The 27,874-nt window shown below is 41.6% G+C and overlaps 1 protein-coding gene across 4 annotated transcripts in view; it reads left to right on the top strand.

The window, feature by feature from the left end:
• The window catches only part of XYLT1 (xylosyltransferase 1), a 597,640-nt gene that overhangs the window by 93,141 nt on the left and 476,625 nt on the right, over window positions 1-27,874 (top strand). The gene's annotated exons all lie outside the window — the stretch shown is intronic.

The raw sequence follows: 27,874 nt of genomic DNA, 5'->3' as shown, positions 1-27,874 counted from the left end.
CGGGCGTCTCTCGCCGTTCGGCCGCGATCGTGCCGGGAGGGCGGCGCGGGGGGCGCGGGGAACTCGGGGCGAGCGAGGCGCGGTCGCCCCGGGGCTCGCGGTCCCCCCGCCCCGCGCGGGAGCCTCCCGCAGGTGCCGCGGTGCGGGGCCGGTCCTGCCCCCGGTACGAGGGCCGGGATGCAAAGCCAGAAAATGCATCCGTGGGATCCTCTCTCGTCCCTGAGAGAGGGATCTCTCCTCTCGTCCCGTCCCCGGCGCTGCCCGCGGCGGGCATCCCCGAACTTCGCGGGAGAGCCGCCTGTCTCGCACCTTCCTAGGGATTTGTTTTACTGCTACTTTTGTTTTTTCCACCCAGAAAACCGCACAGGCTCTATTCTTTATTGCACGGCTCTAACAGGCCCGGAAGGTGACGGGCAGTGAAATGCAATGCAATCATTTTATCAACCGCTGACAACTCAGGGATACTGAAACTACACACACAGGATGGGGACTGTCTCTCACCACGTTCTTTTGCAAACTCCCCGGTTTTCATTCAAATGACTCGGGCCTGAAACCGCAAGGGATTGCAAATCTGGCCCTATTGCCAGTTTGCATTTTTGAATTTTCTAATAGGCACTTGAAAAAGCAAATTAACAGTGTTCTTGGTCAGTTAATGCAAATCTCAGATAGGTACCATCAGTACTAGTATTTTTCAGCTCTAGAGAAGCTTCCTTTGATTTTCATTTAAATTTTTTAGCAGTAGGCTTATATTAAATAAGTGCTGTCTCTCAGAGTACGCATGTTTATTTTTGTCTATTTCTGTATTTCTGTTTATGTCTTGAGAGAGAAAGCAAGAGCTTGGGGAGATGATTTACCCTGCTAAATGACTGTTGGTGTTTTGGCCACAGAAAGGCTGCAGAGAACTGTGCCCTGAACACACAAGTACTCTGTGAGTAAGGTTTGGGACAACTTTTATGAAAGGTAGTACGTACCCATCCAGTGTGAGCAAATCCCGCTGTGCTTTCTAGAGGTGAAAATTAAAATTCTTGTTTACTGAGTTCAGTTTTTATCTCTATGCATAATCTTATCTTGGTACTTGTCATTCTCATAAAGGTAGCTATTTAGGCTCCACTATTTTTCCTCCAGCACCCTGCTCTCTGCCTCTTTTCCTGTCTGTCTGGTCTTTTATTCTTTCATCTTTCAGTCTTCTCCAGCTTTTCCCTTTCTTGGTCTCTCCACTGTGGGTTATTGAGGTTGGTGGATGCTGGTACCTGGTCAGACAGGGGGCCGGGAGGTGGCAGGCTGCACCTGGGGCTCCAGCCCTGCTTCCCAGCTCCCCAGGCTTTCTAGGAAATGATCCTCTTCTGTGGGCTCCGGGGCAGTGTTGGAATGTGTGGTGTTAGCAGTTGTCCTACAAACGTCCTGGCACAGTGTCCGGTTTGTGCCCAGTGCGCTGGAACAAGCGCCGAGTCCGGGGCCGAGAGCTAATTGTTTCCGTGCTGCTGACACGCAGACGTAGAATATGATTATTTTGATGCTGGCAGTTCTGAATCACGCCTTTGTGCATACAGTTTTGATCAAAGACCTAAAGATGGAGCACTGGGGTTCTGAATAGAAAACATGTTTTAAAACACATGCTGAGTGCGCCTATTTTCCCCTCGTTATCTAAACGATTGGTATGGATCTCACTGGGCTGTGCCACAATGTCTGACTTTGGGAAGCAACAACGCTCAAGACAAGTGGCAGCATAATTGACAAAGTGTTTTGTCAAGAGGTGATTTGGCAATGCTTCTTCAAGATTACTTTATGGTACTTGTGGCTTTGCTTAACCTGCACCCTGGGAAGTGGCCACCATCCTTAAAATTACTTTGTCAGAATACAAAACCTCACACTTAAGTATCCATTTATTGATTAAAATGTGTACTTGGTGGAAAAGCGATAAGGGAAATTGGGTTTGTGCAGATTTCTGCCTTAAAAACCTGGCAGCTGGCTTACATTGGTAGGTGAGGTTCCCAGGCACTCCTGACATGCAGATGTTGATTTATCTGACCCTGACTATGTTACCTGTCTCTGAGGCAGGCCCAGTCTTGATTTCAGACTCAGTTCATGAGGAAAATCTGTGATCAATGGAATTGCACAATACAGAATTGATGTGAAAGAAAATTTTCTTTTTTTCCTCTTGCTTTATTTCCACATTACAATGCAATTTATGAAATACCCAAGCAAATTTATTATCCTTCTCAATCCAAGTTCCCCAAAGTTTGTGTATGTCAAATTGCTTTGCAACAGTTGGGTAAACTGGCTGGTGTGAATACTGTAGTTCTGTTATATCCAAATATCTTTGGGTTAAGCGCATCTTAGGGGCCCTTCACCAAAAAAAAAGTATTAATTTTAATGTGTCTTTGGTCTGTGAAGGGAGTGGTGTGTTTTAATGCATTTAGAGGAGTATATTTTTGAAAGGCTGCTAAATGTTTGTCTGTCATGTAGTACTTGATCATGTTTTTTCACTTGCCCCTCTAGCTACCTTTATAAGAGCGTTTATACTAAATAATTATGCAAGCCAGATTTTGGACACTTTGCTGAAGGTAGTGCTTCTCAAACCTGTGTCTGAAAGTTGCCATATGAGGTTACAACGTTTTTATTTACTTTAGTTTTAATTTGTCTCTGCTCTATGTGCAAGACTGAAATGGGGGTACCTATTTTACTTTACTGAGTTGGACATAACTAGTGTGAGGATTTGGTAATTTGTGTCTATGGGAAAAGAAACATAGTCCTTTGAACCAGGTGCTTAAAGGGTATTTAGCTTTTTATTAAATGCTGTCAGATACGTGTAATAAGCAATATAATTTGGTAAATGAAATAACATTGTACCAATAGTAAAAGGGCTGCCCCTCCTGTACCTGTGTGTAATTGAATGGGAATTGCCAACTTGGCAGGAAGAAGCAATTTTGAATGGAGCTATTTTGCAACTGAAAACACTTACTGTGCTAGATCCCCTGGCCAGCTACATCTGGAGCTTTCATTAGTCATAAGCAGTTTCCTGCAGTTGTTCCATATTTAATTAAACCAGCTTATAGATAATTTTAAAGAAGTGTGAACTGTATCGTTAGCAGTGATTTCAGTGGGTACTTGCAACCGTTTTTGCAGCTGCTCAGCACCCTTTGCACAAGCTTTATTCATGCAGCAAAACTCAAGCATCGAAAGGGTGGAAGAATTAAGCTGCCTTCTGAGAATGGGTTGATCTTTATGTGAGGGTCTTTGTCTTTGAAAAGTGTGCAACAGCTTTTTGCGAAAATACCATAAGCATACTGCTCAGTCTCAGGCCTTTTTAATGCAGCCTGCTAGCCATGGTGGAAGGGGCTCGTGGATGTTGTGTGTTGGGAGCCCCAAGGGAAGAAAATGGAATGCAAATCCAATCCCGCTTCAGGGTTGCTGGTGATAAGAGGGATGTGGCAGCAAAGCATCTGCTGTGGTTGCATCTTGTGCCTGGCGTTCCACTGAGGGGCAGTTGTGTGTCGCAGGGATGCTCTCGTGTCACCCAGCTGTGGCCCCTGCCTTGGAATTCAGCGTCGAAGGCCACGTCTGTGGGTACATGCTACTCCTTTGTGCCTCCTGGTACCGTTGGGTTTTCATTGCTGCCTGTTTTGCCATAAAGCAAAAATGCCATTGCATTGTTACTGTGTCAGTTGAGTGAAATACAGCTCTTGCCTGCTGGTGTGGGATCAAAGCGTTTCTTTAGTCTGAAGTTTTGTGTATTCATTGTAAAGAAATGGCGTGTTTCTTCCAGCATGAAGCTGTCAAAGGAACCAAACGTATCGATAGCTCAAAATGTTCAGAACTGTAGAATGAAAAGAAAGTGTCATGCATTCAGGGACAGCGAGGAGCTTTAATTCCAAACAGAAGTTAAGCTAGGGAGGACAGTCCTGAGCATCACTAGTGCCTCTCCTCCTTATTTTTATTTCTGTAGAGGGAAATGTGGTGTTTCTTCTCCTGGGAAAGCGGAGAGCGAGGCTGGGTCCTCCATGGGTTCATCAGCTGAATGTGCTCAAGTACATTATATTCTTTCTTGCTTCCTTCCTTGTCAACTCCTGGTCATGCACGCTGAGCTCCACCAGGTTAAAGGTGAAAGAAGTCAAGAGTGTACCTAACTGTGTACCTAAACTCTGTATTCCCTGTTGGTTACTGAAGCAAGGAAAGGCATCCAGTGGCTGCTGCTCTACTCCACACTAACAGTTTTAAAACCTGTGATCAGTTGTTGTAACTAATGGCAAAGTAGCAGCAACTCTAATGCTGGAGAACACCGCAGGAATCGTACAGCAAAGAAAACCCAGGAGTCTTTGCTCCACTTTCTCTGAAGTCCATCCATCAGTTCTTTCCCTCCGCCTTTTCAAAATGCTTCCCCAGACTAAGAATGGTGCAGAATTCACCTTGTATGTAATTCAAAAGCTTGAGGTTCTCTCAGGTTCTTTTGAAGTGTATTTGCCCCTGGAACGTTCAGATTCTGCCGGGGGATTCCCAGCACTGTTTTGCCAGAAACATGCACACAGCCTGAACCTACCCTCTGCTGAGGGTACCTAGTTAAACGTCCTCCCCTCTAAGAAGCTTGTTGATGTAGACATGTGGCTTCAACAATTTCGTCTCTGAACACAAGAAATGAGGGAAAACCGGTTTGCAGAAAAACTTTTGGACCTGAAAGGTGCAAAGGGGCTTAATATGAGCTGGTCATCTGCATGTTAAACTTCAGTCCAGTGGTGAATCAAGCTCTGGAAACTGAGTCTCACTCAAACAGCTTAGTTAAGGTACCTTAGGTTGTGAATAAAATTAATAATGTCGAGCTATTGTGTGGCCAGAAATGATGTATTTCTTAGAGAATGGGTCCATAGTAGTGACTTGACCATTAAGTACAGTTTTACTTGTTATCGGGAGCTTAATCATGCTGCACTGCAGCTTTAATAACAGTTGAAAAGGAGAATGGAGGCAACTAATCATTTTGTAATGGCAAAGGGGGGAGACAATACATCTGCAGCTGGAAGCTGGGTAATGATTTTTACAAAGTCACACTTAACAAGGCACACGTTAATAAAACAAACAAATCTTTTCTGTAAGAGAACTAATGTATGCATCGTTTAAGAGGAGTATTAGAACCGGATAGATTGATGGTCTCCTGCAGCAGTTACCTCGTTAAGCATCTTCTCTGCAGGAGTGTGGGAAGGTGTTATACAAAAGGGATCGAAAGTCTTTTTCAGGCCACTGGTGCATTTTTTGTTGTGCCAGATTTTTATTCTTTAACGTATGATGGGATTTTGCAGATGTTCCCTTTGAAATAGAAGCCTTTTAATTTTTTAGCAAGAGAAGACCAGCTGTTGTACAGGAGATGTACAAATCCCATTTATTTCCTGTTAGCTATTGAAAAATGGGTACTTTTTGATGTAAAAGGCCCTCATTACCTGCCACATGTGTTTTGGCTGAATTCAGAAATACGTTTCAAAATATTTTTTCCCTTCATCATTGGAAGCCCGAGATCCGTGATACGGCATCTTATTAGTGCTTGCTGAAGGGACAGGAGTACAATGAAAGCATGAAGTGAACTTAATTTGTAGGAACAGTCAAATTATATAACCTCAAGGATTAATTTTAATCAAATACTTCCTAATTTTTCCTTACAGTGTTAAAATTAGATCTGGCACTTCACTGCAGCATTTACAGTGACTCTTTAATTGGAATACAATGTCCTGTATTTTTTTCTCCTAATTTAGGCTGGTGGGATGTCTGATTTGAGCAGATGCAGGAGCATCCCTGTGCAGATACTTGCAGGGAACATGGGTTCTGGTGTGTATAACCGCTTGTATTACTGGAGTTTGAGGAGTAGCACTTTCAAGTGTTTAATTCTGATTCTTAGGCTTGTAATGATAGGCCTTTGATGCTGTTCCACAGAGCACATGCTGAACAGGAGACTGCTCTGTGGGAAAAGTGAAAGCAGAAGTCTTGATTGCCTTCTCTCATCAGTAACCCCTTGACATCTTTAGCAAAGCATTTAGAGCCACATAGCTAAAAGCCACATGTAGTTTTGGAGGTTTCAGTTATTGATGGTTCTCTTTGGTCTGATAATTGTTTTGATTTCTTTCCTCCAGAGGAGCCAAATCTTGGCAGGTCCCAACTTTATTTGTCCATTTCATGTTTGATGCTGGTGATTATGGGTGTCCCCTTTTGAATGTTTAAGCCTGGGATGAGTCTCACCTGGGGTGCTAAATTTGGCTAGTCTAAGGCCTTCTAATAAATAGGGAGAGGTGAGTGCCTCCAGAAGGCGAGTCAGCTCTCCTGAGGTCTGGATATGTGCACAAGCACTGCTCCTCTGCCCTGGCAAGGGAGGGGCCATGGCAGTGATGCTCAGGGACCTGCCATGCCATTGTAGGAATCCATTCCTTCACATGCCAGCTCTGGTGTTTCTCTTCCCCAGTCTGCAAAGTGTGCTTAATTAACTTCCCATCTTTGGTGGAAGTGGTGTGGGTTTGAGGTAATCAGTCCTTTGGAGGTCGCTGAGATCTTCAGCAACGACCAGGACCAGCTTGTCAGCTGCCATGCATTGGCATAGCTCCATTAAAGTCAGTACAGACCAGCTGAGGTTTCTGGACCCACAAATGTAATTATTGTTATAATAATAGCATCAAACAAGTAATCATTATTTTTACTCTCTCTTTTCATTTCGAAATGAGAAAATTATTTCCTCTTGGATCAGTGAAAGTAATTTACATTATGCACGATAATGGTCTACATGAAAATATAATTATTATTCATTTGCATGGCACCATCTGGGCACTAGAAGCTTTAGAGACACATGTGAGGAAAGGTCCCTGCCTTGAAGAGCTTACAGGCTGAATAGCAAGTATAGCTGCTAGTGCTTAACAAGAGTCACATGTGGAACTTCTGCAGTTTTACCATCAGGGACCTGTTCAGCACAGGACTTCCACAAACTCTTCTTCAGTGATTTCCACTCACTCATCAGAATTTCTCTGTGATTAGCACTGCACACCCTGAAGGTAGGTTGAGTCAAAGGATTGATTAGCATGGATGGATCAAGAAAGAATCTAGTAAGAGGCTAGTATTATAAATTGGCTGCCCAGTTTTTGGGCAAGTAAAGAATATTTCCAGGATTCACCGGGAAGCACTAAATGGTTTTGGTGCCTTGTGGACCTCTGCCTCCTAGGGAGTTATTCCCAGGCTTTACATGAGATACAGAATGGAATGCTTTACTGAGTTTGAGTAAGGGCTAGAAGTGAAGAGACCAGGCCTTATAATTGTGTGGATATAAAACTTAAGCAACATGTAACATTACCTAAACTTATATATAGTGTAACCTTGCTGAGTACCGAAAGGGGCAGTGCAGGACAGTTAAATCATGTGACTTCTTATTTTTAGAGATGATTAGAGAATTCCTCCAAGGGATGAACTATTTATAACATGTCTATACTTTGCTTCTTTTCTTTTTTTGGTGATGAAATTAAAACAATAAATGAATACCAGTTAATTAAAAAAGTTAGCTAAAAAAGATTTCACACTAGTGTGTGGTTGACTCTGAGGTCAGATCGTGAATACTTCCCACATATATTTTGTTTTCAATCTACTGTTCTGTTGCTGTTCTATTATTAGAGAGTAAGTGGGATGCTTATTTAAAACAACTCTACAAAGCTGAATGACACTGCAGACTTCAGTTTAACTTGGATTTGGTTGAATGAGTCACGGACAGTCATTTTTACTTCATGCTGCAGCCTTTGCCTGCCCTTCAGATGTACTTTTTGGTTCAGCTGTGTTGGTGGAATCTGGGTATTTTTCTTCGACCTAGTGTTATTCACTGACTTTTTGTCATGGTGAGTTTTAGATTTCATGCTCTCTGAATTTTTGAGAGGTCTCTCGTTTTGTTCTTAAAACTTAGCCTATTTGTAGGTAGTTTTGTTCTTTATAACTGCACTGTCTCTAATTCAGGAGGACACACAGTTCAGTTAAAACATTGAACGAAAAAGCGGTTGAGGTTGTGACTGTATTGATTAAAGTCAAGCGAGTTCCCTGAAACTCCATCCAGCCCACTGACCCTTACTTGGAGAGGAACAGACAAACCTGAAAAATGACATTTCAATGGGAAATTTTTGTTTCTTTAGAATTGTACAGCCACATGTCATAGAGGCAAAGTAGAGACCACATCTCACATGTTCTACCTGTAAGTTTAGCTGGGTGAGAACTGGCCACACTTCAGGAGTTGCCCAGGGTCATTAGTTACTTAAACTGAGGAACTCTTCCCTCAGCATGGCAGTGTACCTGGAACTGTAACCAGCTAAATGACCATCTGCTAATTATGAAAATGTAAACTGGACTTCTCTGTAGAAATGGAGTGTTACCAGAGATCTGATTGGAGTCATCTTGAACAAGCATGTGAATAAAAAATAATCTCTTACCAAGCTTATGTTACCTGGTTGAAAAAATAATCTCATGAAAAATAGCAGCTTGTCTGCAGTGGTCCACATTTGGGTAGCTGGAGATGAATCTAGGCACCTAATTATATTGACTTAGATGCTTATGGGCTTGAAACTTTCAATGGACGTGTGACACAGCTGTTTAAATATGTAAATATGAATTCAGGTGGCTACTTAGGGCATCTAAGTTCAGCAGCTTGACCTACAACATGTAAAACCCAAGCAAACAAGCAGAAGAGGAGTAAATGTAGTAAACAAAGCTGTTAGTGTGTATACACTAGTAGAGTAATAATACCTTGCACAGCTACTGTGCCTCAAATTGCTCACATTTTGGCATTCACTTGAATTGAGTTTAGTCACTCAGTTGCATAAATAGAAACTTGGAGGTGCTGCCTGCTAACAGTGAACATGCAGCAGTACCTCAGCAACGAACTGGCTTTTTGGCAGCTTTACAACAAAAGATATGCAAGTCTTCAGTGCAATATTTTGATAAGTCATTGGTTCTTATTAAAATAATAATTATGGTGATAATTATAACTGCAGTTGGCTCTGACTGAGCTGCTGAGTTGGGGACGGCACGAGGAGGATTATGAAATATTCTCATAAAGCCATCTGAATCCTGCTCTTTTAGCTCTGTGCACACAAGTGAGGACATTTTTGTCTGTAGTTCTGGCATGTCATGGCAGTGCCCATGTGCTGTTTGGGTGCCCACAGGAGAGAGCTGGAGATTCCCATGCAGTCTGCCTCACAGGCAGATCATCGTCCCTGTGTTTGTGTTTCTAATAACAGAGATGTGGTCAAAATAGGGGATAGTGTTTTACAGCAGTACTGTGATAAAATAGTGTAATAAGCTCATGGCCATCTGGCTTTCTGTGGTCACCTCTGTGACGTTTGCTGTGTCTGTGCCTTCATAGCAAGATCCTGTCATCTCATTCCCAAAGGCCCAGGTTAGGCACCAGTAATATTGAAAACAAAGGGAATTTGGTAGGTTTTGCAGGCAGCACTGTAGCTATGATGACAGTGTCCCGAGCCTTTCTAATCTAATTCAGTATTAAACATTTACACTGGCCAGGCTGCCACCGCATTGACCTCCTGTGCTAAGTGACTGCAAGTGATTAATGACTATTTATTAGGAAAAGATGGTCTCAAACCCGCTCACTTTACAGGCAGTGTAAACAGTGATTTCCTCTCCTCACCCCCAATCCCCAGTTATAAAATGTGATATTTTTTTCTCTTTTATTTCTTTTGAAGTTGATTTTTTTCCCTCCTGGATATCTGAGAAGAGCAAACTGCACTGGCCATTTCCTGCCCCTCTCGTGTGTAGCTGCGGTGGCCAATCTAGAGTGTGAGTTTTGGGTGCTTGCTCCCCTCCATTAGGGCTTCAGTGAGATGCCTCATGGAACAGGCAGGAGGAGAGTTAGTGCAGGATAAGTTTGTGTATGGGGAAGAACAGAAAGGTCAGCTTAAGGCTCTGTGGGACTTCTGAGAGCATAACCAGTTTAAAAGCAGGATAAGTTAAAATGCGTTTATCATGCTTTTAGAGGACAGGAACTTTCCAGAAGGGAATCTCATAACAAACTGTCATTTAAAGAGGTAGTTGACACAGAAAGAGCCAGGTTTATTTGACAATTTAGGTAAGTTCCTGTAGCCTGGGACTTTAGTTCTGAAGGTGCTGTGGGATCCATGGGTTTAAGCACATACTCCACACAGTAGAATTTGACTCAAAGGTATTTGATGTGACAGTTAAGCTGCAGTTTGTTTGCCTTTATACAACCAAATATATAAGTAAAAAGTGCTTTACTAGATTTCAGACAAGTTTGACAAAGTTTTCTAAATGGTTTGGGTTTTGTCCATTTTAGTACCATCGCCAGTCTGTCAGACTGAACAATGATCTCATGCTCTCAGAATGTTATCAGTAGGTTATTTTGTAGTTTAAGTCCTTCAGGAGACTTTCACTTTATAGTTGCGGTGATGTAAGTTTACAATAATTCTCACATCCAGGACTCATACTCATGAATGAATGTAATTATGGAGGGGGAAAAAAGTGTCTTGCAGGTCAAATGGTTCTTTGAGGTTTCCATATTTGGACAGTGTGGACAGCTCAGCAACTGCTGGAGCATTTTGTTGCTTTTGAAGTGTCAGTGTAATTTTGCAGTGAGTGTTCAGCAGTCACATACTGTCCTCTAGATGCTCTCTGTTTGTGGAGTGTGTCACTTGGAAGGGAGAAGTGAAAGGAAGCCCTTGAATTTCATACTGTCCTGGATTCAGCCTCTGGGTTGGGTTTCCAGTTTACTTACCAGACCTAGCCAGGCTTTGATCTAAATTCTACCACCTAGACAAACCACTTCAGTGCTTTGAAGCCTTTGGTAGAGCAAGGTGCTATATGATTTGCTTGTTAGTAAGTGTTTGTATTTTGTTCTTAGTTTTAGCATAGTCTCGTGTATTAAATTCCTCCTCCTCCTTGAACAATTCACTCCTGTTTCTGGAGCTTTTGTCAGTGTTTGCAGAGGCTGGTTCTAGGTCTAGTTGGAAGCTGCTGGGAGTTATGGCATTGACTTCAGTACCTCAGCTGGGACTGTGTTGGTTAGGAGGTGGATTAGTGTGCTCGAGGTCTCTATTCCACACCTGGTAAATAGTAACTCCGTTATGGAACACTGTTTCTCCTTTGACTAAATTGGTGTGGTTTTGTTTTCTTTGCTGTCATTGCTAAGCTGCTTTCTTCCGAACTTGTAGCTGTCCAGTTTGAAAGAGTGTTTCCTGTTTGCTTAAAATAAACACTTCTGCAGCATTTGCCTGTTTTACGCTGCCTGCAGACAGCAAAATGTGTCCCCAAGTGTTCAGATCTGTTGCTAGGGTTAGGATGGTAGTTTCATAGCAACAGAGAGGTGCCAAAGGTGTTTGAATCATCTCTTTAGTAGCGAGTTGGTGGTTTGGTGGTTTTTGCATTTCTCCCCTTCCTGTTTACAAGGGTAGAATGTGTTCAGGGCTCAGTTTTGCACTTATACAAACAGAGGCAGGAATACATACCTGTCTTCCACAGTGGTCATATATTTGTGAGTCTCAATGCCAATTAATATAAGCAAGAGTTGCCTAGTCTAGAATTTTCCAGACTGGCTGTTGTCTAGAAATATTCTGCTTTGCAGCATGTTTAAATGAGCCTAGGACTTGGCAAGTCATCACTTCATCAAGTTCGTGCTCTTTTAGTAGCAGATTCTTTTAGAAAATCTTCACGTTTAGTGTTCGTTCAGACTTTGATCATTATCCTATGTAAGCATGATGTGTGAGAGATTTCTATACAGGACTGGTTTTGAGGCACCTCTGCCAATTAAGTTTCATCATTTTCGGTGTGCTCAGGTGTTTGCTACAGGATGAAGATGTAAATGAGAAAGAGCTTGAGTAATACAGTATACTGAGAATAACCTGTGGTTCTTCTGAGCCACTGAGTGTTTTCACTAGGAGCTGGAGTGCAGACTTGAATGTAAAATGAGTCAAGAATAGTCTTATGAATGTGATTGTGTTAGGGTTTTTTTTTAATACAGTCTTTGTATTTTCATTTAAGTTGTTAAAGTGAAAAGGGTCTTAAAATAAATGTCGTTCTGTTGTCCCAAAGTGTTCCATGATAAAAAAAGGGAAAAATGGTAGTATTAGATAGCAACACTTATTTAACTGGATTTTATAAATATTATTTCTGTAAAACCTAAAAGTGATATAAATCTGTGATAGACATTACGCAGTAATTTAAAAGTTAAAAGAATTGTATATTATTTTGATTTTAGTTTCTGTCCTGTGTCCTGAATGGAGATTACTCATGATAATAGTGATTGACGGTGCTGGACAGGTACAGCTCGAGTTCCTGCATGTTTCTGTTAGCAGTGGTGGAATTATTAAATAATCACTCTCCATTTTTAGTGTTTTTATGATTGCCAAAACTTATAATTCAGGATTTTTTTTTTTAAGGCCCTTCATACTCTGCTGGCCTTGTTTGGTCTCAGTAATAAGTTGTGCAATGTTAATAATTTCATCCCATGCTGAATTACTGAAGATGCTCATGAATTACTGAAGACTGCACTTGAGTTTTGCATTATGCATGGAAGTATTATGTTGATGGCAGGCGTGTTGAATCCATCTGTGTTGCATTATGCTTTACCTCTGATTCTCTCAATCAGCTCTTAAGAGGTCATCTACTTCAGTAAATGTATTACTGATGGACTTCTTGGGCCAGATTTGAAAGGAATGGGTGGAGTTTCTGAACGGGTTCAAAATGCCTGCTTTGTATTCAAAATTTATTTGTATTCTGTGTTAGAATTTAATTTAAATGTATTGATCCCTACATAAGAAGATTTCCAAATTGCTCATAAGTGATTTTTCTGCCCGGGGTTCAGCCACCGTGAGGTTAAACTGCAAACATTTATGTTGAAGGACTGTCTTGTATTCACATCAGCTTGTGCAGTGTGTCAGCTTGAGTGGTTGGTTTATGGTGTTTTTAACAGTTGGACTCGATGATCTTAGGGCCTCTTCCTACCTTGATGATGCTACGATTGTATGAGGCTAACTTTGATGAAAAATCAAACAAAACTCAGGGTCTAGAAGAAAGGTGCTGTGTCTAAGGCTGTGTGGCAGCACATGGATGTAGATTCAACTCCCAGCTTTACAGAACGCTGCTTGTGTGGCCTTCTCATGGAGGAGGAAAATACAGGGCTGGTTGTCTCTGCTTCCCATTAGTCAAACAGAAGCACTAAGTCACTGGATATGGGCCTGGTTTGTGTGCACCACTTCCTGGCAGACTACAAATGCACCTATTGAAGCTGCACTGAGAGGCCACATTTGCCAAACAGCCTGGTCTGTTTGTTGTTTGGAGTTTGGTTTTTTTTACAAGAGGGTGACTGTCCTGGATGGACCAGTCAACCATAGGAGTTTGAAGGTTTAAGGGGCATTCATAACCTGACAAGTGACTCACTTGGGAATACAGAAGAGAAGGTGTATTTGAAGCAAAGCATAAGTGGTTTTTTGCCACGATATCTCTTGAGGATTACCATGACTAAGAAGATGGTATAAATGTACTTTGCTGTGACAAATTCTTATTCCAATACCAGGGCAAAAAATGGTTGTTGCATACAGCTCTGTGCTTTGGGTGTGAGCCCAGCATCACCCCTACAGGGTTCCCAGAATCACACAAGTTCTTCTTTTTGTTTCAGTTTCAGAGTCTTGACTTGGAGCCAGAACTAAAACTGATGGTTGACAAAACAGTTGCCAGCCCTTAACCTACCCAGGTGGGTTGTGCAGGCATCTTTCCTGTGACAAGAAAAGAGACCCTCCTGCTTGGGCTGTCTGATAGACCCTGATTTGTTGGGATGGATGGTCCAGGTCTGGACAGTGATGGCAACCACTTGTTGGTTAGATCTTGTTACCAGTGCTATGGGCTTGGGTTGTGCCTAGCTTGCTTTTCAGTGGTTGTTTCTGTTTTGGAGCAGTTGGTGGTAGGGAGCCCATTTTATCTTCTTTCTACTACATCTGTAATTGGGATCATTTTTCTGTGAGCTGCACACTTCTGTGGCCTAAAACCTGTGCTCTGGGGTAAGTCAGTGAAAGGTGACATTTCCCACAGCCCAGCAGTAGTGGGCTACCTGCCAGTAGTGGAAGCAGCTTGTGCTGCTCCCCTCCTGTGCATTTTATTTTTAAGGCTTCAGCACTGATATTTATGAAATCCTTTGCTTTGCACATGTCAACATAAATAAGAATATCTTCTGAATGTACCTGGTTGCAAGCCTAGTATTTCTTGTAGGATTACCAATCTCCTTAAGTAGTCCTTCTGTGTGTGTGTGTATGTAGGGGAGAAAAAACAAACCCAAAAACCTTTGGCCATTCCAGCACTAAGTCCTCGAGAAGAAGCTTTTCTGTTATCCCTAATGCTCTAAAACTTCCTGAATAAACAAAATGATCACAGATGTTTCCTCACTGGTGATACAGTTCATAAGAAGACACTACTTAAGGCATTGCTCAGCTGCAACTTAAACTTCTGTGGGCAGGAATCTGTTGACCAAACAATTCAGTCTTACTCAAGGAAACTTCCTGTGAAGTTGAACAGGCTTGCTGAGTAATACTTTTTGTGTTAGCAGTTTATTAATCACTTAATGAATTACTCAAACATGTTTAAATTAGCCAAAAAGCTCTTTTCTTGCCACAAGGAAATGCTGTGAGGGTGCTGCAATATGCTGCTGAGGCTGAGTCCTGTTCTTGGAAGAATGACCATCCACAACAGTGGATGTGCCCTGGGAGCAGAGGGTGCTTCCAGGATGCCCTGATCTTAGACAACTTTCACAGTTTACCTGCAGATGAGATAATGGTTTGTAGAGTAGAGCAGGGCTATGTTAAGTCTTTAAGTCAAGCTTGAGGAATCTGATCACTTAGACCCTGCCTGTCACTACAGATATTGTGTTTGAAAAAAATAAAAAAGAAAGACTTGTATGTATGTGCAAGGACTTATGTTTTAATAATTATTTCAGATTGTGTTTTGTGGATTTTTAGAGGTATCAGTTGCTACTGGAAGGAAGGTGACTTTAGTCACTTAGCTCATGAGAAGTTAGAAACAACCTGTGTAGGATGAAATTATCTTAGAACTGCTTATTTCTCTTACTACTCTGTTAACTCCTGACTCTTTTTGGGAACTGTTGTTGCACTTATCTCCAAATCCCTTTTTATTGAAAACGTACTCCTTTATTCCCACATCAGGCTGAGCTTGCTGTTGCTGCTGTTTCTGTTGGCCCAAGGCAGGGACCCGTGGAGGTGTTCAGTGTTTGATTGCTGAGCGGTGCCGTGGCCGCTTCCCAGGGCCCACATGTGCAACCCATCGTACCAGGGTGTCCAGCACTGAGCCAGAGCTGTGCCAGACATTGCAGGCTTCAACTTCAGCCACCCCTCGACCCACACAGCGTCTGATTCACCTGCGTCTCGTCATCGCTGGTGCAGAGACAACTCATCACTGCTGCAGAGATGAACTTTCTGTTTGGATTCTCCCTCAGAGCACCATGGAAACTTGGTTTCATGTCCATGTCTGTGGTCCCTTTCAGCTGGCACCTTTCTTCTTTCTAAAGATCAGATATTCATGCTCTCCCTGTCATTTTTTATTCTCACTGATGTGTATCTCTAGTTCTGTTCCTCCCTCCTTTTTCTGAACAAAGATCATTCAGTGTTTCTGAGCATGTGAGTAACAGTTTTGTCCCCTTTTTGCAGACATAGGCCAACTTTGATCAATACCAAAAGCAAATGGTTGTAGAAATTCACATTATGCACTTGCATGCTCTGTAGAGTGTCTTTGTAGCTGGTACTTAGCATATTGCCTCTGGAAATGTGTTTCTGGAATGTAGCTTTTATTTGTGCAGCAAGGGACCCTGGCAAATGCTTCATGTTTGATGTGAACTCACAGCTCTTTTAGATATTGAATAATATAAATAAGGACTTACCAACAAGCGAAAGTGGTGGCAAAATAAGTGAAGGTGTGGGTTTAAACCTTGGAAGTTTATGTGATACTAAGTCTTCATGTGGGCACTTGTAGGGTGCTGTTCTGTGGGCGTACTTGATCCCCCCCAAAGCTGGTGGAGTTCTACTATGATATAGTTACTGTGGGCTAATGACCCAAGTCCTGAGTATATGACTTTGTGCTGGTTATGGCTGGGGTAGAATTAATTTTCTCCATAGAAAATGGGCTATGTCTTGGATTTGTGCTGGAAAGTGTTGATAATGCAGAGGTGTTTTGGTTATGGCTGAGCAGAGTTTGCACCATGTCAAGGCCTTTTCTGATTCTTGTACAGCCATGCTGGTGAGGAGGCTGGGCGTGCACAAGGAGTTGGGAGGGGACACAGCTGGGACAGCTGACCCCGACTGACCCAATTCCAGACCATATGGTGTCATGCTCGGTGTATAAACCTGGGTGAAGAAGGAGGAAGGCGGAATGTTCGGAGTGAAGGCGTTTGCCTTCTCAATTCACTGTCACTGTGATGGAGCCCTGCTGTCCTGGGGTGGCTGAACATCTGCCCGCCCATGGGCAGTGGTGAATGAAGTCCTTGTGTTGCTTTGCTTGTGTGTATGAGTTCTGCTTCACCTGTTAAACTGTCTTTATCTCAGCCTATGAATTTTCCCACTTTTACTCTTCCAATCCTTTACCTCATCCCACCAGGGGAGAGAGTTGACTGAGCAGCTGCTTTTGTGCTTAGGTGCCAGCCAGGAATCAACTACAAGAGACTTGTTCCAAGATATAATTTTTTTTGATCCTTTATTTTTTATAAAATAAAGAAGAATTAAGCATTTACCTTCAAACAAATTGCTATTTTTAAGCATGTTTAAATATTAAACTAATATTTACAGTAAGATGAAGAGAAACAGTTTTTTAATTCTAAGTAAAAAACAAAGTCACTTTTCCATCTTCATCTAATGTGTTATGGTAGTTTCCTCTTTGGATGACAGCTGGAGGGGTCAGGGGTGACGTGAACCAACAAAAACTAGTATGGGGTGACACTTCATGGCTTATGTTAACATGGGGTTGTATTGCTAACTGCATCTGTAGCACAGCCTTTGCTTACTTTGGCTGATTTGAAGTCTTTGACTCCTCATTTGCATCCATTTTGCATTGATGACATTTTTATGCCATGGCTGACACTTGTTTCTGTGCTGAAAGTAACTACAGATTCTGTGCCAGACTTAGTGAAAGGTCCTCATCAAATCAAGTTATGGGGTAGGAGCAGAGCAAATAGGGCAAAGGAATTTGTCACGGCTTTCCACTCCAAGGTGAATTTTTAGCTTGAAGTAGAAAGTACATTGAAAGGTCTGCTGTGAAGTCACTGTAAGTAGAAGTGGAAATGTGGGTATTGGAGAGCAGGCACCATCTTTTTCAGTCAGTTAGAAAAACTTCACACAGTATTGGAGGTGATGCCACCCCCGTGCAGAGCAGAGAGGGACAATCCCCTCTCTCGACCGGCTGGCGAGGCTTTGCCTGATGCACCCCAGGACAGGGTTGACCTTCCTGGCTGCCAGGGCACTGCTGACTCATACTCAACTTGCCATCCACCAGGACTCCCAGGTCCATTTCTGTGGTGCTCTTTTCCAGCATCTCATTCCTCAGTTTGTCTGTACATCTGGGGTTGCCCCATCCCAGGTGCAGAATCCAGCACTGGCCTTTGTTAAAGTTCATATGGTTGATTGTCCAGCCCTTTGATTTGTCAAGGTGTCTCTGCCTTGGAGAGAGTCAACAGCTCCTCCCAGTTCAGTATCATTGACAAACTGACTTAGTATACCTTTGAGTCCTACATCCAAATAGTTATTTTACCCAATCAAAAGACCAACTGAGAAGGGATGATCATGCTTTTGAGGCTGTGAAAAGTCCACAGTGAACTCTCTCAGTAAAGCATGCACTTACTTCCCTCCTCCTCCCATTTCCCTAGAAATTGCTTCTTTCACTTGTGTATTCTCTTTATGATCCCAGTGCTTTAAGAGAAGCATCTTTCTGTGTTGCTTTTCCATACTAGCAAAAGGAAAAGGCTGGTAGCTACTCACAGATATTGAAGGAGACAATGGAAACAGGGTTTAGCATGTTTTTTATATTTTATAAATAGTGGTGTAAAATAAACTTCAGCTTTGGGTGGGTGTGCTTTGTCTCAAAGAGCACTGCACTGTGTGCCTTACAGTGGTGGCATAATATAGTGTAGCATAATGGGAAAGTTGCAAGCGGTGTTTGAAATACCATATACTGTATTAACAGCAAAAGTAATTGAATATGGAAGGAATTTCTTAGGAAGACTGTCAATTTTCTGATGCTGGAGTCTCTTAAATGAAGACTAGAGGCTCTATGGGAACTAGAAGTTAGTACAGGTATCACAGGGTAATGTTCTACCATGCTGGTCGTAGCAGGACACATCTGTGCTTTTGTGGTGTGTTGGAAGGTCAAAGGGGAGGCAGGTAGTGGAGTTCAGGCTTCAGGTGAAGTGCTGTTCTTGGATATGTGTGTGTGTGATTCATCCATGTCACTGTGCAGGAGCTTTACCTAATGCTAATGTTTCTGTTAGCGTGGCTCAAGGACACTGTGCTTGATATTTCCAATTTCTACCTTTTCAAGATCATTTATGAGTTAAATTAAAACGGGAACGCCCGCTATCCTTTAATATGTAGCATCCAGTGGGGATTCTAAATTCCTCTGAAGCTGGTGGAAAAATTTTCAATTCCTTTGGAGGAGTTAAGATTTCACCTTAAGGCTTGTTTACTCCAGCATTTGTCCTTTTGAGTTTTAAATGCTTGGCACAACTGTAAGACCTGAAATATTTAGCAGTGATCGGTAGTGACTGACTGCAGTAAGAGTCACCCGGAGCTTTTCACCAAGTTGACATTTTGTTTTCTAAGCTCAGGTTGATGTTTCCTTTAACATTTCTTACTCAAAATCAAGTTCAGTTTTGGTTCACATTGCCAGGGAGGCAATACAAACTCTGCCCTTAGCTACAGCAGTGTGCTGTGACATTTATACGACGGCAGATGCGTGAACATCCTGAGCTAATGTTTAGGGCTCTTTTGCCAATGCAAAGCATTTAAGGATTTTTCTCCCTGCTTGTGAAATGCACTTGTCCCAAATATGGAATGAACAAATACATGTAGAATACATGTTTTTCCCTGTGCCCTATTTTATTAATGAATCAGCCAACCTTATATACATATATATGTGTTTATATGCATATGTGTATGGAGGAGGAGATTTCTTGCAGAGTGGAAGTCAGATCAAAGGGTTGATGCTCCCCTTGTAAGGCAGTAGTGTGTCAGCCCATCCCAGGACTTTGATGCTGCATAAAGCAGCTTTAGACTCCCTGTGAACACTGTTTTGTTGCATGGAGGAAGACAGTGACACTACATCTGTGGAGAGTGAATCTCGAGGAAAAAGAACTTTACAGGTGATAAGGTGAAATTTGTATTTGTACACAGCTCAGGGGTTTGGAGAGCATAGACTGTGCAGAGTAGTGCTGCTGTGGCAAACCAGCTTTTTGATTCTTAACAAAATTGTTACTGTTAGTCTCTTGCAGCACATCCAAAAGCTCTTGTCACATTTGATTTCAGCTTAAAGCTGTGTAAAGCCTTCAGGTTTTCTTTAAAGGAACTTAAGTTGAGAAGTCATGTCTGTCTGCTACTTTCATTTTTTTTTCCTTGTGGTAACTTTTCTTTTTGGTAATTGAAACAAAAACTGCCCACTAAGTTTTGTTTCATGTTTGCTACATTACAAAGAACATCCTTGGCACAAATTTTATATATATATAGCTGGAACAGAAAGCACAATGAAGTAGAGATTTGGAAAGGAAAGTAGTCTGTCTTTATCTAAAATAAATGTTGATAATCTGGTGACCTTTTTAACAGCACAGGAGTGTGATATCTTGTATTTATTTGCAGTCTCCTTGTTTATATAGGTCGTCAGTGGGATCCTACCCCTCTCTTGCCAGTTTCTGTATTTCCCCCCCAGAGTTTATGTGTGTGTCATCAGGAGTTTGGAGCATAAACAGTGCAGTTTCTGCAAAAGAAAGTGAACTCTTGCTAATCTGCTAGAAGTTATCAGCAATATAGATGATAAAGAGGTGAGGAATTATGAGTCTGGAATATAGTAATGAACAATTCCATTCTGGAGCTGTTGACAGGACACTGCTGGAGAAAGTTGTCAGACAGTGAGGAGCAGCATCCTGCCGTGATTGGACATTGCCTGAAAGATTTTAATAACTATTCAGAGTAAAGTATCCATTTTTATTGTTGCAAAACGTATGTCGAGGGCTTTCTCTGAGATTCAGAAAGCTGGAGTAAGTTTGGTAGTGCTTCTGTGCATCACCAAGATGATAACTTCTTTTAAAAGCTGTATTAAAAGTCACTTTGTCAAATAAACAGCTGATCCTCCTTTCTTGGCCTGCTTTTTTCCCTCTGCTTTTAAGAGTATTTTCCCTGTCCATATGAGTTGTTTCTCAGAACCAGACAGGGCGTGTCATCATGAAGAAGAGATTGAGCATCTTCTTGGTAGGGACTGATTGGAGCATCTTATGGTTGAGGATACCTGACAGTTGACAGAACTTTGTAACCTCAGCTGAGGAAATGACAAATCAGAAGTACCAGGAGGGATGTGATGCCAGTTAAAACTGTGCAGGAGCTGATGCACAAAGTAACCCTTACTTGGTTTTTATGCACCTGGATTTCCAGTTTCCTGTTGGCATCTCTCTAGCTTGAAAAAATTGAAAGGACAGATATGACAACAAAATGTAACATACAGTGACCTCAGAAGCTTCTCTTAGAAAGTAAACTGTGTTGCATGTTATTTAATGCTCTAAATTAAGACCTGTAGTAAATTTGGAGAAATAAAAGATGACATAGCAAGTGAGGTGCTGACCCCGTTAGTTTTTCTTTGTCATCTGGCAGTTTTTCATAAACTACCACTGTATTCATTATTCACTATTTAAATTAGTTTTTGCTGCCACGTTTCAGTTGATAATGCTGTCTTTAGAATTTTAAACCATATTTAAAGCATATCTTAAGGTAAGAATATATAATGAATCAATCACTATGGAAGATAAAGCAGCCAAAGATGGATAAATTAATACTATGTGAAGACTCTCTAGTTTTATAATTTCAAATTAATTCATGGCTTGAATTATTTTTTGATTACTAAAGCATTGATAATTTACTAAACCTTGAATTTCTGAGTTCTAGCAATAATTTCAAATTAATGTTACAAGTTGCAGTTCAGGCCCTCTAGTGAAGTTATCCAACATCTCTGCAGTAACTTTATCTTGGTTAAATTAAATATAGAGTGATCTTTGTGCTTGATTCCTGTAGAGAAGTGACCTTAAGCCTTGTGAGGCAGACTACATACTGATGACTTTTGTTCTGCACAGTGCAAGAGTAGCTTCTCTCATTGTCCTGTATCTCCTCCTGAGTTCAGAGGACGTTACAGTTTATTACTGGGACTGGGAGAAAGGATCAGAGGATGCTGGGAGACCTCTTGACTCTGCAGGGGTAATACTGGATACAAGGGGACAGAACTCCTAAGTTTTACTCTTGCTGACCTTTTTTTGTGGCCTTTGCTGGCTTCTGTGCCTCATTTTCTTTCTGAATTGAGTCTTTTGTCTCTATGGATCTTGTAAGTTGTCTTTGAAGCAGGAATGTTACTTTACTATATGTTTAGGCAGAGAGGCCCCCACTCACAGTGGGGTTATTCAGAGGCTTTTGTGTCACATGTAGTGATTGGTCTGTATTGTGAAAAAGGCAAAGCAAACAAACCAAGAGAGGGGAGTGTGCTTCTGATTTGAAGGCAGGTTTGTGCATAAATATTGGTTCAACTTCAGGAAACTGAAGTGTGTTACAAAAGAAATGTTTAGCTGTAGCTTTCCACATATTTCATTTTTTCATTTTTTTCCTCTTCCTCCCTGCATCTCAGTGGTCGAGGAAAATGCCTCTTCCAAATTAGTATTTTGTTATTTTAACACACATAATTGGTCCTAAGACTTCTGTAAAGCTAACATCAATCTGCTTTCCTTCTATTTGAACCTTTTGGATTTGACTGCAAGACTCTTAGAATTTTATTGTTGTCTTCTGAAATTGTGCTTTATGGGGCTTACCTTTACATTCCTCCACCAGTTTCTCCTCAGAGCTCTGTGTTACTCTATTTGCATCCATCTTTGTAGAATATTCTACAATATACTATTTACTAGGAGTTTTGGTTCGTTTAGCACTTCTTGTGTCCCAGCAGATTGATTTACAGACATTGACTGGTCCATGTTGCTGTTTGCTGCTTTCAGAAATGCAGTGATGTTGGGAACTGTGCAGCATTTCATTGCCTAACTATGGTAGTTAAACCAATCCTTGAACTGCAGGGATGGTAAACCTTTTAAAAATTGAATAAGCCTCTAGCTTATTACTCTGTGAGAAAAAAAATGACTTCTTCGTAACATTTGCTGCTGAGATGTTCTTCCTTTAGCTTTCTGATTATTCATCAGCTTGTCAAACTTCTGCCATTGTCATTTATCCTTTTGTTTTAAATATCTCATAAGTTATGATAGATTTGCCAAATTTTCTTAGTTTGGAAGAGAACAAGTTTGAGAGCCCTGAAACAGTTGCTACAATACCAGCCCCTGAGAATTGCCGGGGTTTTGAATACAGATTCAAATAAAAATGGGTTTGGAACATTAATTTTCTGTTAAATGCCGTTACATAAAATTCTCAGGGATCTCACATAAATGTTTAATTCCTACAAACAAAGCCCCAAGTAGATGCTTTATCTGACTCATTCAAAGTTAAAAAAAGAATTAGTGCTTTCTCTGGAGCGAACCTGCAGGAGTTTGGAAAGTCACTCTGTTAATGTGATTGATTTTTACGTCAAGGATAAATTTTTCCTTCAACACCCAAGTGCAAAGGTTCACACGCCTGCATGGAATAACTAATAAGAGTGTGTGTGATTTCAAAGTCTTCAGGAGGCAAAGGAGCAGAGCGTTTCTGTACAAAAATGCCTGGTTTTTTCCTCTGGAGAGCAAGAGGCCTGGTGTGGACTCTGTCAGGGAGAAACTTCTATTAGTCTGTATTTCAAGATCATGTCAAATGGATTTCTGTGGATGGAGCTGTGCAGCTTTTCCTCCCCTGGGGACTCTGGATGCTGTGATTTGATCTGCCTTTGGACATTTTTTTGCAGGTGCTGCTTGGGACGTGACACTTCAGTCGTCGTGTAAAATCACAATATTAACGTTGTCTCATTTGCAGCGTGTCAGAAAAACCCCCCAGCACTGTTAAAATTGTATCATGGCAAAGCCCAGCAGTGCAGAAGGGTGGTGGAGAGCCCATCAGTATTCCACCTGCGTGGACCTGCCTTGGGCAGCCCATGCTAATGGGCTCTGAATAAGCCCAACTGTGGGATGGGGAGTTCCAGCAGCAAGTGCCTCACTCCACTCAGGCGGGGTCAGGAGGCAGCTTAGCCTGACATCCATCAGCAGCAGCTCTGCAGGGACACCGGCTGAAGCAGGGGGGTGTTCTTGGAGCATGTGCTTGCAGGGAAAAAGGGGCATTTAACAGTGTTTGATGTTCATGTGTGTGAGCAGAGGGAGCAGAAGCTTTAAAAAAAAATAAATAAATTTGGGGGTTTTTCTGTCCAAATATTCTAGGTATAATAAATGGAAAAATAAATTAACTGGCTTTTGGTGAGTACGTGATTAGCCTCCGTTTCCATCTGTGTCTCTGTATTTTTGGAGCATCTTAGTTTTGCCAGTCTCATCTGAGGTGAACAGGTTATACATCTGCATGCCTGCAGATTTTATTTGTACTCTCCTGCACAGGTACTCTGGTCATCATTGCAAGCAGTTTATGGGTTAGAGTGATTAGTTGTTACAGGCTATCATTGTGTTGGTGTTGATTTCTCAGTTGAAGCAGGCTTGTATGCTACTTAGGTAACAAGAAGACGAACGCTTAAATGTGAGTAAATGACAATGCAGGAGTTTTATGGGGTGTAGGGGAGCTGTTCTGTGCTGGAACATTGCTGTTTCACCTGCCTGTTGAGAAAAGGATGGTTTTCTCATGCAGTTTTTCACTGCACATCCAATATATGCATGGCTTAAAGTCTTGTGCAAAGGGATTTTAAATGTTATGCAGAGGATTCCCTGAGGAAGTTTACGACAAACAAAGCAGCAATATAGGTTATTGCATGTTCATTAGGTGTTTGTAGGTCTCTTTTTTAAAAGGAATTTAGACATGTCATACAATGCAGACTTTGAAATTCTAATCTTTTGGATGGGGTAGCAGAGGTATCTTTAATGGAAATGGTGTCAGGTACTGCTGGAACTACGGGTTTTTTAGTGCTTGAAATGATTGATGGAAGGAGACGAGCAGAAAAGCAAACAGCAGAGGATTATGTTTCAAGGCAGAGCTTAAGCTTTTGGGAAGAGTAAGATTTTATTTTTTCTGAAGTGCCTGTCATGGAGATGATGTTACTGTTGGGTACTTCAGTACACTCTGCCAGCCCCTGCAAAACACATAGATGCTCAAGAAGATGAGCTCACATCTGTGCTTCCTGTAAAAACCTTTCTCAGCTTCCCACTTTTAAACTTCCTATCTTATGTCATATCTTAACCCTTCCTCCCATTTTCTGGGTGTTATCACTGTTCTTCATCTTCTAACCACTCCTGGTTTTAGTTTTTCATTCTCCCCTGCCAATCCCGGCGGCGTGTGCTGTACCCTCACTGCTGCAGTGCTTCCTCTTCAGGGTTTCTGTGAGGAGCCTCAGCCCAGCTTTTGCTGGGTGCTCATGGCAACCTGTGCCACGGCTGAGCCAGTTCCTGTTTGCTCTGAGTGCTGCACAGTGCCCACAAAGTGTCACAGCTATGGAGCCACCTCGTGCCATCTTCTGTTGAGGGGCCAAACGTGGCCCAGCAGCACACCCAGGAGAGTTAAGGGATAACGTGTCAGGCCGGTTACTGTCAAGGACCCCTGAAAGGTGACTCTCAAAAAGTCTTGCTGCTTCCTTTCAGAGGGACAAAGTTTTCTGTGGGGAAGTTTCCTAATGTTTGTTGGCAAATAGAGTGAATTCTTGAAACCATAATACTTGCATAAAGTAACTGCCTCTATTTTCAGGGGTAGTAAAAATCAGCTTTAATCTATGTCTCGGCCAACATCTTGTATAAGGAATTTAATATAAAGACTGGACAGTCAGCATAGAATATATGACTTTTTATTTATTTATTTATTAACAGACAAGTTGACACTGGAAAAGGCTGTTTCACTGATAATAGCACTCCTTAATGTGTGAAAACTCAAGGTTTTAAAGAACTAGAGACCAGCAGAGGCACTACTGCATTGCCACCCTCCTAGCATTGTTTTCATCTTCCATTCTATCCAATCACTTACAATATAATCTGAATATATACTACTGGGTAATGACTATACATGTGTAATGTGTGCATTAGATGGAGTCAAATTTTTTATGTCCTGAAAATGAAAGCATAGAAAACATTTAAGAAATTTTGTCTAGAAGTTTTATAGAATTAAATATAAATTTTTCAACTTCTGTTTGATGTTAAGAGTTACTGTTAATTTCAAAGCATCAGACTTGATTTGTGCTGGAAGACTCATTTTCTGTCCACGTCTGCAAACAATAGTTGAGCAGATACATACTTAACTCTAACAGTAGTGTCTGGAGTTTTATTTTATTAGTTTACTGTGTGGAAAGGTGTAAGACAATGTCTGTGTTTTTACCCAATGGAAAGAATTTCATCAGGAAATGTCTCCGCTCCAAATGCATCCAGGTTTTCTTTACTGCAATCAATACGGTTATTCATGGATTTCTGCTCCCAGCTCTCTCGTGGCTATATTTAACATATGTCATTGTAGGAGGCTACATCATTTTAAGAAAGTTGTTGTTGTTGTACAGATGTGTGCTGCAGCGAGGCCAGGGCTGTAATACAGCCAGAGAGCTGGGTAAATCTGTCTCCCACTCCTGTAAACACGAGCAGGGTTGCTGTGTGTGTTGGGTTTTGCTGGTGGTTGATGCCTGTTTTACATTCCTGTAGTGGCTGAAGCCAGCTCAGCAGATCATCCCTGGTGTGGGTTCAGCAGCCTCACAGCTTTGCATAAGTAATTGCTCAGATAATCTACATAGTTTGTGTAGTGCTGGAAACAATTTGCTTTTGCTGATGATGACGCCTTAGATATCTGCTTGTCGTGATGACATATCCTCTGTTGACAGAATAGATTTATTTTATTTTTCAGGAATTCTTCTGGAATGAAGCGACTGTTTAATTTTCAGTAAATATTTTCTTTTGAAGGTCAGTGGTTACACAGGCGCAGTTAGGAGCATCTCCACTGTTTTTGTTGACAGGGATGAACCAACGTTACATTGTGAGAAGCAAATAGAATATTGTATTTTATTTTTTCTCTCACTCATCTGTTGTGTCCAGTTGATTTTCTGTTGAAATGTGATGCTAGGCAGTAAAGATATGAGATTTAAAGCAAAGACTGCTCTCAAGATGAGTTTTGGGATTTTTGGGGTATGTATATAGAACCCACTTCTTATGGATGCAACTACCCACAGCTTTCAAGAACTTCAGTAAAGGCTGCAGATCTCTGGCACCATCCAGAGGGCATTTCCCACGTTTTAGTCAAATCCCAGTTGAATATTTGTTAATAACACTTGTAATTTTGAAGAGTCTTTGACACTTAGGCATATGGATATCATTAGTTTTGAGTGTAGTTGTCTCCTTTTGAAAACCTGAACTGCGTGTCCTTCAGTGCCAGCATTGGGGTCACCAGTTGCTTCCCACTTACATCATATATTGGGATGCCCTCCTTTCTCACATGCCTTATTAGCCTGCCAGCATTACCTGCAAGAAGTCTTGTTGCTCCATTCTACAAACATGGCATTCAAACAAACAAACAAAAAAATCTACTGTATTGCATGTTTGCTCAGAAAATGCTGTTGCATTTGGGATCTGGGGTCGATGCCTAATTGGCATAGTTTAGTTTTGGGTGGGTGTCACTTTTGTAGTGCCCTGTGTGGCTGTGCTCCCTGTGGCAAGGCAGGGGTGTGAACATTGGCACCCTGGGGCTGGTGTGACAGTATCAAACACCAGCAGAAGCTGCAAGTGTGTTTGTGGTTTTTTTCAAACAGATGTTTGAGATAGACATAGTTACCTCTGCAGTAATACGGGTTCCGGGGAGCTGGGGCTGGCACAGTCTGCCAGGCAGTGGTGGCACAGCTTGATTCATTAGAATCAGTTCTAACAGGATGCAGCTGACTAAGACAGAGAGCAAGGCCTGGCTGAAAACCAGCTTTGAGACAGTGAAATTTTTACCCAACTTTAGGTAGAAATTAAGTTAATTTTTTTATTGCTAACTTTTATTCCTCTACAGTTCTGATGTAATAGGCCAATGAGGAGTTATGATTATATTCATTTCAAGTGTCATCCCTTTAGGGTAAAGCCATATTACATGATTTTGAAAAAGAAGATAAATGCAGAGATTACCACAAAAGTAATTTTTGTCATTTTAGTTGCTCTGTTGCAGACTAGAGATTGCAGCTTGACAAGAAAATGGGGTTGCAGCCTTTTTTGAAATGCTGTCACACCTGTTTTTGTGGTAAGCCTTTGAACTTTGGAAGGAAGAGAGCCCTCAGGCCAAGGAGGTACCCCTATGATATTTTGCCATAGTATGAATTTGAAATATCTCAATTTTTTTTTCCATCAAATTGTTTTAGATTGGATTAGGTTAGAGTAATCCACTTCGTAGTAATGCTGGAAATTTGTAAAATGATTTGGTAAAAAGATTTCTGTTTTTCTTTGACCTCAGTACAAGTGTAAATCCTTGTAAAAGTGTATGAGGATGTTGCCACATCTGATGAGGAAACTGCTACAGAAAGGTATGCCTGGGGCCTCACAAAGGATTGGTGGCAGATG

The sequence above is a fragment of the Manacus candei genome, unplaced genomic scaffold, assembly GCF_025592945.1.
Source record: "Manacus candei isolate 608988 ecotype Guabito, Panama unplaced genomic scaffold, ASM2559294v1 h1tg000002l, whole genome shotgun sequence".
In the NCBI taxonomy this organism is placed as follows: Eukaryota; Metazoa; Chordata; class Aves; order Passeriformes; family Pipridae; genus Manacus; species Manacus candei.
The sequence above is the reverse complement of the archived record's forward strand: the minus strand, read 5'-3'. Positions and strand labels throughout refer to the sequence as shown.